This window comes from Gigantopelta aegis, unplaced genomic scaffold (genome assembly GCF_016097555.1).
Source record: "Gigantopelta aegis isolate Gae_Host unplaced genomic scaffold, Gae_host_genome ctg3217_pilon_pilon, whole genome shotgun sequence".
Classification (NCBI taxonomy): domain Eukaryota; kingdom Metazoa; phylum Mollusca; class Gastropoda; order Neomphalida; family Peltospiridae; genus Gigantopelta; species Gigantopelta aegis.
The window spans coordinates 42,299-49,979 of NW_024533236.1; the positions used below are offsets into that span (position 1 = coordinate 42,299).

Here is a 7,681-nt window from a genome sequence, read left to right on the forward strand (position 1 = left end):
GTCTTCAGAGAGGTAGACGTCATTCACACGACCACTGAAAACCCAAATATTTTATAAGGTCTGACCATTTTAAGGAGGTTAGGGCTGTCCCTGGACAAAGGGAAAAAAGGTCTTGAAAATTCTTGGGTTGCTGCTTAATGATGGATAATAAAGCGGCACCATTTGTCAACAGTGAACCCAACTGAGCACCAATTGACAGAACTTTCAATTTCATAGATTATTTACTGGAATTCCTCCTCCTCTGAGTTCACTTCTAATATACAGAGATCAATCAGTCATAGGCTAAAAAAGTTCAGGGTAGAGGGTTATTAACATTTGTAACCCCATCCACAGTATCTAGACTCTTTGATAGTCAGTCACTTGACAGAACAAGATTAAACAACAAAGGACTTAAAGGGCAGCCTGGTTTTACGCCCTTGTTTAGAGGAATGGGTTTGTTAACCCTTTGAAGATCGGACTCTATTATGATGACCACTGTGTCAAATAATCATCACATACATCAATAAAGTCTGTGATGGCCTATTCAACTTCTTAACATATATCTAATAACAAATAATGAGAAATAGAACCAAATGCATCCTTTAAGTCAAACCATACTATTCTTAGGTCCGTACATCTTCTTTTACTGGTCCTCGAGAGCTGCTTGCATCAAAAAAGAATGTCAAAACACCCTTCGTAAGGCAGAAAGCCTTTCTGTTTAAAAGATATCACTCGTTATCAATACACCAACAAGCAAGTCGCTTTAATAGTATAGCTGTATAGATCTTATAAATGGTGTTTTGCAGAGCAAATGGGTCTCCAGGTTGCTTGGGGTCATTATGGAATTTCCTCAGAGAGGATTTTAGGACTTCTTTCCTGTGTACTGCTTCTATGGTAAGGTCTCCCAACTTCGAGAGAAATTCAGAATCGTCTATCTTTCTATTGCATATTAGGAGCCTTTTAAGAGATTTTCACGATTCCCAAGTTCACTTATACTGTGTACATATCTCCTGTGCTTCTCCTGCTGTTCTGGGGGTGAGTTAAGGAAACTCTCTCCTCTTTTTCTCATTTAGGTCCTCCTTTTGTCCTAGTGACCTCCTGTGCTCATCACGGGACAAATCGGGGCTGGTGAGGCAGCGGCACTACACTGGGTGAGTCCTTGCGGCCTGGAGATTGTCTTCTAAACAAAACAGACCTAGTCCACCGACACCACCTCTGTGTGGAGATAACATGAGCAGAAATGGTACGCCTTGGGAGCTGAATGTCTTTTACTGATGCACTGCTGAACGGACTTTCCTATCAAGTTGTCGAACCAGCTTTTAAAGTGTTAGTAATGATGCATTCAGGTGGTATTCTATACCTGTCAGTATGAAAGTGTTAATGGCTTATATTTTTTGCCAATCTGTTAGGAGTTGAGTTCATTATTTTGGTTGTTTTCTCTAACAGCTTTTCTTCAAGTTCTTTATTGCAGCCTAATCTTTCTGTTCTGACTTGATGCTTAGGTATTTATAGTGGTCTTCCCATTTAAGAGATGGTATGAGATTGAGCATCGCAGTTTCGGTGAAAAGACTACTACATACTAGTTAGCAACAACCCAAACTACTCTCTGGCAGTTGAAACTTAAATCTTCCCCTAACTGAGGCCGAGAGTTACTTGACGGTCTCCTCTGAAGGAGGGTTTGTAGGGTTGGATCTGTTCTTCGTTGTTTCTTGCATCTAATTTGCCTCCTCCTCTGTGGGTTAGGATTGTTGAAGCTGGTGTTTTTTGTACTGTCAGATCTTGCTTGTAGGTGTAGGTGGTGTGGTGTAGGTGAACTGAGTTTCCAGGAAGCCTCATTTGTGATGACAATTGTAAGTCTAGGATTGAGATGATTGACTGAGTTTCCTGTTGTAGGTCGGGACTAGATGGGGTATTTTGTTGTGAGGGCAAATCTACCTGTGCTTTTGACATGCAATTCATGATTGGCATTCTCTGTTAAACTCTCTCATATTGCCTCATTACTGGAAGAAGTTCTTGAATAGTGGATTTGAGTACTGCTTGTAGTTGTATGGACTAGATGGTGTCTTTGTTGTGATGGGCAAATCTTTCTGCGGTTTTTTGATATTTCAATCCCCAGATTGGCATCTCGGTTTTTAAACTTCCCCATATTCCTCATTACGGACTTCCTCAAGTAACTGGAGAATAGTTCATATTGAATTTGCCACTTGGCATAGAAATAGGTTTTCAAAATTGCACTTAAATTTGGCATTAATTGCCCTTGGCATAGCATGGGTTTTTACTTTGTTTTTCGCGCCTCTGGCATAGAATGGTTTTAATTTTTATTTGCACTTCACATTTGTATAAAAATTATCCCTCTAAAAAGGGAAAATGGGCCACACTGGAGGTACTGTGCAATACCAGGGCAACCCGTGGAGTGAGGGAAGCAGCTTCACAACACCACTCCTGAGTACCCCAAAAAATTGGGTTAAAATTTTTCTTAGCTGAGGATACCATGAATCCTCTGTTCGTAGCTATTAAAATAAACTCATTTTCCCATTAAGAACAGTTATTTCTACTTGAAGCTTAGCCGATAGGCCGAGAAGCGATGCTTTCAACAAATTCATACGAGTTATGTAGATTAGACCATAGAGTGTGCACTTAGGGGATAATAGTACAAGCTTCCAATGAATAGCTTTGGAATTTGTCACATTACCACATGTCCAAGCCTTGTTTTTGATAATGAATACACACTTACTTGTAATATTGTAATAATGCTGTATTATTATTTACCCAGATCCTTTTTATATTATGTATAATGTAGAAAAGGTGTGTCCCTATTAGGGGGGGCGTTTTGCCTAACAAATATGTACCTTGGTAATAACTCTGTTTTATTTAATGATAGCTATTGTACAATTGTAATATTTTCTTTATGGTAGCATTGCGTTGTGATCTTGTTGTTGAACTGATTATCACTAACAACTGTGGCCATATTCCAGTTTCTAATGAGTTCTTGTATTCTCCTCGGATTGTCTGATACATGCAAAGCATTTATGAGGTTGGATTTAGGTTGGTTGCATTATTTATGACATGTATATTGAGTATATATCATCTGTTATTTTGTGTACTATTAGTACATCAATATATATAATATATATCCATTATAACTAGTAGTTCATACTGGCACTAAATTGAAGTAATTGGTAATCTCAGAACTCCAAAATGTGTATGTTCGCAAGTCTATTCATATTATATTAAGGGTTCATTATAGACATGTTCATTCTATTACAATAGAATCTTTATATGAGCAAATAAATGAAATATGCTCCCACTATAATATCATGTTCTTTCTTGTTGTCCTATTTGATGAATTTCTTTATTCCATTCTAAAGATGCCAAGTAATTTCTTTACTTCCACCTGGTTGCTAATGAATCCTAGTGGTAGTATACCATTCTATGGACATTTTGTTACTTTCTCTAGTAAGTCCTCTGTACTGACTGTCGTATGATGTCCATAACACAGTCATTGTTGTGTGTTGTACTAAGTAATTAGCATTGCTGTGGTTATTCTTATTAGGATTCTGTGTATAGTCTTCTTAGTATGCAGACTATACACAGTATTTTTTATATAAAAGTATGATGAAATGCAGCCTACAATTGTAAACATATATTACAGAAGCTCTAGGTGATTGGCTACCCAATTTGAGTTTAATACCTGGCTCAATGTAAAACAAGCTACTGAGTAATGGTTTGTACTAGTGAATAGGTCTTACACTTTGCTTAAAACTAGCACTAGTTTCTGAGGAAATATTTTACTATAAATAAGTGAACAACATTCTCAAACATGTTATTTCAAACAGTTATAGAAAGTGATAATGTCTTGAAGCAAAAAGTAAACTTCTAATTTATGTTAATGACGTATTAATTTGTCATGCATATCAAATCCATTAACTGTTAATCAGTCCAATGGACTATAAGTTTGCTAGTTTTTTTTATTAACCAATATGGTACATAACATGTCAGTAAATCATGCCATGGAGTTGCTAGGCAATCAGAACACTACTATAAACAATGTCTCATTGTTATACATAATATCAAACAAGCATCTATTGAACCACAACTACACAACCAAGCTCTTTAAAGTTTCCTTCATTGATGCATTATTTTTGTCTGTCTAGGTATTCTGCTGGCTTAGTTTTCTTGTGTTGGCTGGTATTACAGTTTCCTTACATTACAGCTGTTAGTTTGTTGTTTATATAGACTAACCAAATTACAGAGAGAAAGGATGGAGGTCCTTGTAAATGATGAAGACAATCAAGTTTATGCTGCAGAATCTGAGAGTGAACTCAAAGACACAACTCATGTAACTCAATATGAGGGTATATATATATATATAGTATGTGTGATCATTGATCATAGTCAATCATTAGAGCAGTCATTTTTATTATTTACTTATGAGTGTTTGTAGGATGGTTGGTATTTTTTTCTCAAGTTTCTTTAATGCAAATTTTAAACAGTTTGGCTATTGAACATTTATTTGACTTTGGCTGATATAATATCTGGTTTTTTGCAATTATTATACTTCACTGAGAAATTTGGTACTTGACTAATTAATTTGTTGTATCACTTTCATGACTACAGAATACACCAATACTATAACAATGTTAGTATTAACGTAAGGTAATAATCTTATCAATCGTGTAATCACAACAAGGAAATAGATCATAGTAATCTGTCAGGGAGAGTCTCAGTGGCAATGAGGAAAAGTGATAGGCTATTGAGATATGTAATGTAATTTATTGTTTGGCTTACCATAGCAATAGTAGTATAACTTTAACCCTGATGTAACTGGTTCTAGTCTCAAACCTTTACATACTTGGGGGGGTGTTTCATAAAATTGGAATACAACTCCATGGAGTCTACTCTGTCTCGTACAATATTATTAGTTAATTGGGATAGTTGGTGAAAAGCTGGTGACTATGTGGGTGATTTTAGTGTTAGGCACACTTATTCTACCAGTAATACTAGTGACCTCTGACCTGTTGTATTAATGATATATGTGACCTGATTTACAAAAGGGGAACCACTTCTGTCAAAACATTTGTGGCCTGTTTTGTGAAAGAACACTGTTAAAACATATCAAAAACAGTTTTGCATTCATATACAAATAGTTATGCATATATAGCAACTGTATGTTTACAAAACTGACATGTTTTGAGATGTTTTAATAGTGGTTTGGTTCACAAATCAGGTCACCAAATGTTTTGACAGAAGTGTCCCTTTTTGCTAATCAGGTCACATATGTTTAAAGGGATTTCCCAGTCGTTGTTATGTCAATTGAACCATTTTGTTATTGGCTATGCATTCATCAGTGTTTTAATTGTAATATGCTTAACAATTTAATCGTAGCACCATTATTTGTAAAACATCTAGGAAAGATGCTGTCTAATGCCTATGTGCGTATTCCATAAAGTCAATGAAATTAGCAGTTTGCAAAATCCGTTTCTGCCTGAATATTGCAAAAAAAAAAAAATAAAAAAAAAAAAAAAAAAAAAAAACTGCTATCTTAACTTTTTTTTAACAGTTTTTTAATCCATTACCACGATTATTGGAATCTCATCGTTATCTAACTATGTGAAACCTATGGATCTACCACACCTCTGTCCTCCTGATGCCTTGTCTCGATAATACTTGCCCACGACTCTATCTTATTATACTCACAACTGATACTTACTTTGTCTCTAATGCTACATTTATTTTCATGGGAAGGCAATCATCTTTTGGACAGAAATGTCAGTATGTGTATTGCAAATAACTAACATTGAAAGGTCAAGGACAATGGGTTTGAATGGAACACAAAGAATGTAATGCAATCTACTGTTCTCATTACCTGCAATTGGTAAAGGTTGGAGGGTTTTTTAGTTTCTCATTGTTCTAAAGATATCAAGATCTTGGGCATTACAGTAACAGACTGTAATGGACAAGATGGTTCTGTTTTTGTATATTATAGTCCAAATCTCACAATGACAATGAAATCAATTCAGAATAGCCGTTGTTTTGGAATGATCATAGAAAATGTTTGGACACTTAATCTGATACCTGTAGTTTTACCAATAATGGACACAAACGTGGTGGCAATTTGGCAATTTTGGCATTTGGAACTAATACTTTTATGGACAATTAAAAACATCAACTCAACCTTACGGATTTGGTGAATTTGGTAGTGGTTTGTGAATATTATGATAAACTGTCTATTTATGTGAGTGTGCAGATGGAAAAACATTATAGTTGAAGAAAATATTGCACTTTTTAGCGGTGCCATATTTACATCGAAATTATAGAATAGCTCAATTGCTAACATTAAACGCGAAACAGATATTTATAGCATCAAAGGAAATGTTATTAGCAGGAAGTACAGTCATTTTAGCACTGGAGGTGGTCTACAGTGTCGTTAGTTAATCTTAAATGTGCTTCTTTTACTGCAAATTTGGTGACTGACAGATTATACAAGGCAATTGATGCTAATGCACGCTCTGGAATGGAGTATCCTTGTTTAATAATGTTCACAAATGTAAGGTAACAATTGCAAACAGCCCTTTTTCTTCAAGTGGTATACATTTTTATCATGGAAATCAAAAGCATTCCCAATATCTCTCAGTGGGACGGTGGGCATGGAACAGACACACCAAAATTATTTCTCAAGAAAATGAGATTGTTTATTACTATTGTTTTTTTTCAAAACCACACAGCCTTTGAAGGTGGAGCTTTAGCATGCCTTGTCAAAATCAGCTTGGCAATTGAGAACACAACATTTGAAGGTAATTTTGGATTCTTGGAGCAGCGTTCAGCATTCGTTCTGACTTGTGATCTGTACATGTCAAGTGCAAATAACTAATGTACTGTTAAAAGGAACACTAAGTTAATGCTTTTAATTATTGCCTTTCTGGTTTAGTTTGCTTTTCATATATAACAGCAGTATGTTTTACACTAACTCTGCTAATAGTTTTAGTGCTCAAGAACAATTTAACTATTCAAATAACTGATATTCTTGTTAGAGATAAGTATTAATGTGAGTGTTCTGGTTGTACATACGGCTGCAATATAACTTTTCAGGGAAACAACAATGCTTCATCATGCAACAACAGTTCACCACTTATTGAGGAGGTATGGTATTGTTACTAGAACTATTTTGAAGTCAATGAAGGTAGTCCTGTTTTATTTACAATAACACATTGGCAGTTTTATATGGAGGAGCTATATATGACAAAGGAAATGGGACTAAACGACATTGATTATAGTGATTTAAATATAATCTTTTTGGGAAGATTTGCTCATGTCCTTTAGAACTAATCAATTACGTGGAGATGACAAAGTCTTAATGACTTTAAGAATAATCAGCTCATAGAGCAGGAAAGGATGTTTATGGAGGCACATATCAAACTTTGTGAAATAGCACACAATGATTATATTGTTCCTGTTTCCTAAAGACTTGCAAGTTGCTTGGATAGCCAAATATTGGTCTATGGAAAAGACAGGACAATTTTCTTCATCACCATTGCTGTATGCCCTTGTATTAATGCCCGTGTTAAATGTGAAATTCGACCTATATAGAGAGGTTTATCCTGGGCAGTCAATGTGTTAGTATCACTATAACATTTGGTACCTGTCCAGATTGTCGTAAAGTTTTTTTTGATACCAATGGAGTTAATCTCACTACATACTGAGA

At 35.4% G+C, this 7,681-nt stretch overlaps 1 pseudogene; it reads right to left on the bottom strand.

The window, feature by feature from the left end:
• Window positions 1-2,341: 2,341 nt before the first annotated feature.
• LOC121391986 lies at window positions 2,342-2,565 on the bottom strand (annotated as a pseudogene).
• Between the last annotated feature and the right edge of the window lie 5,116 nt (window positions 2,566-7,681).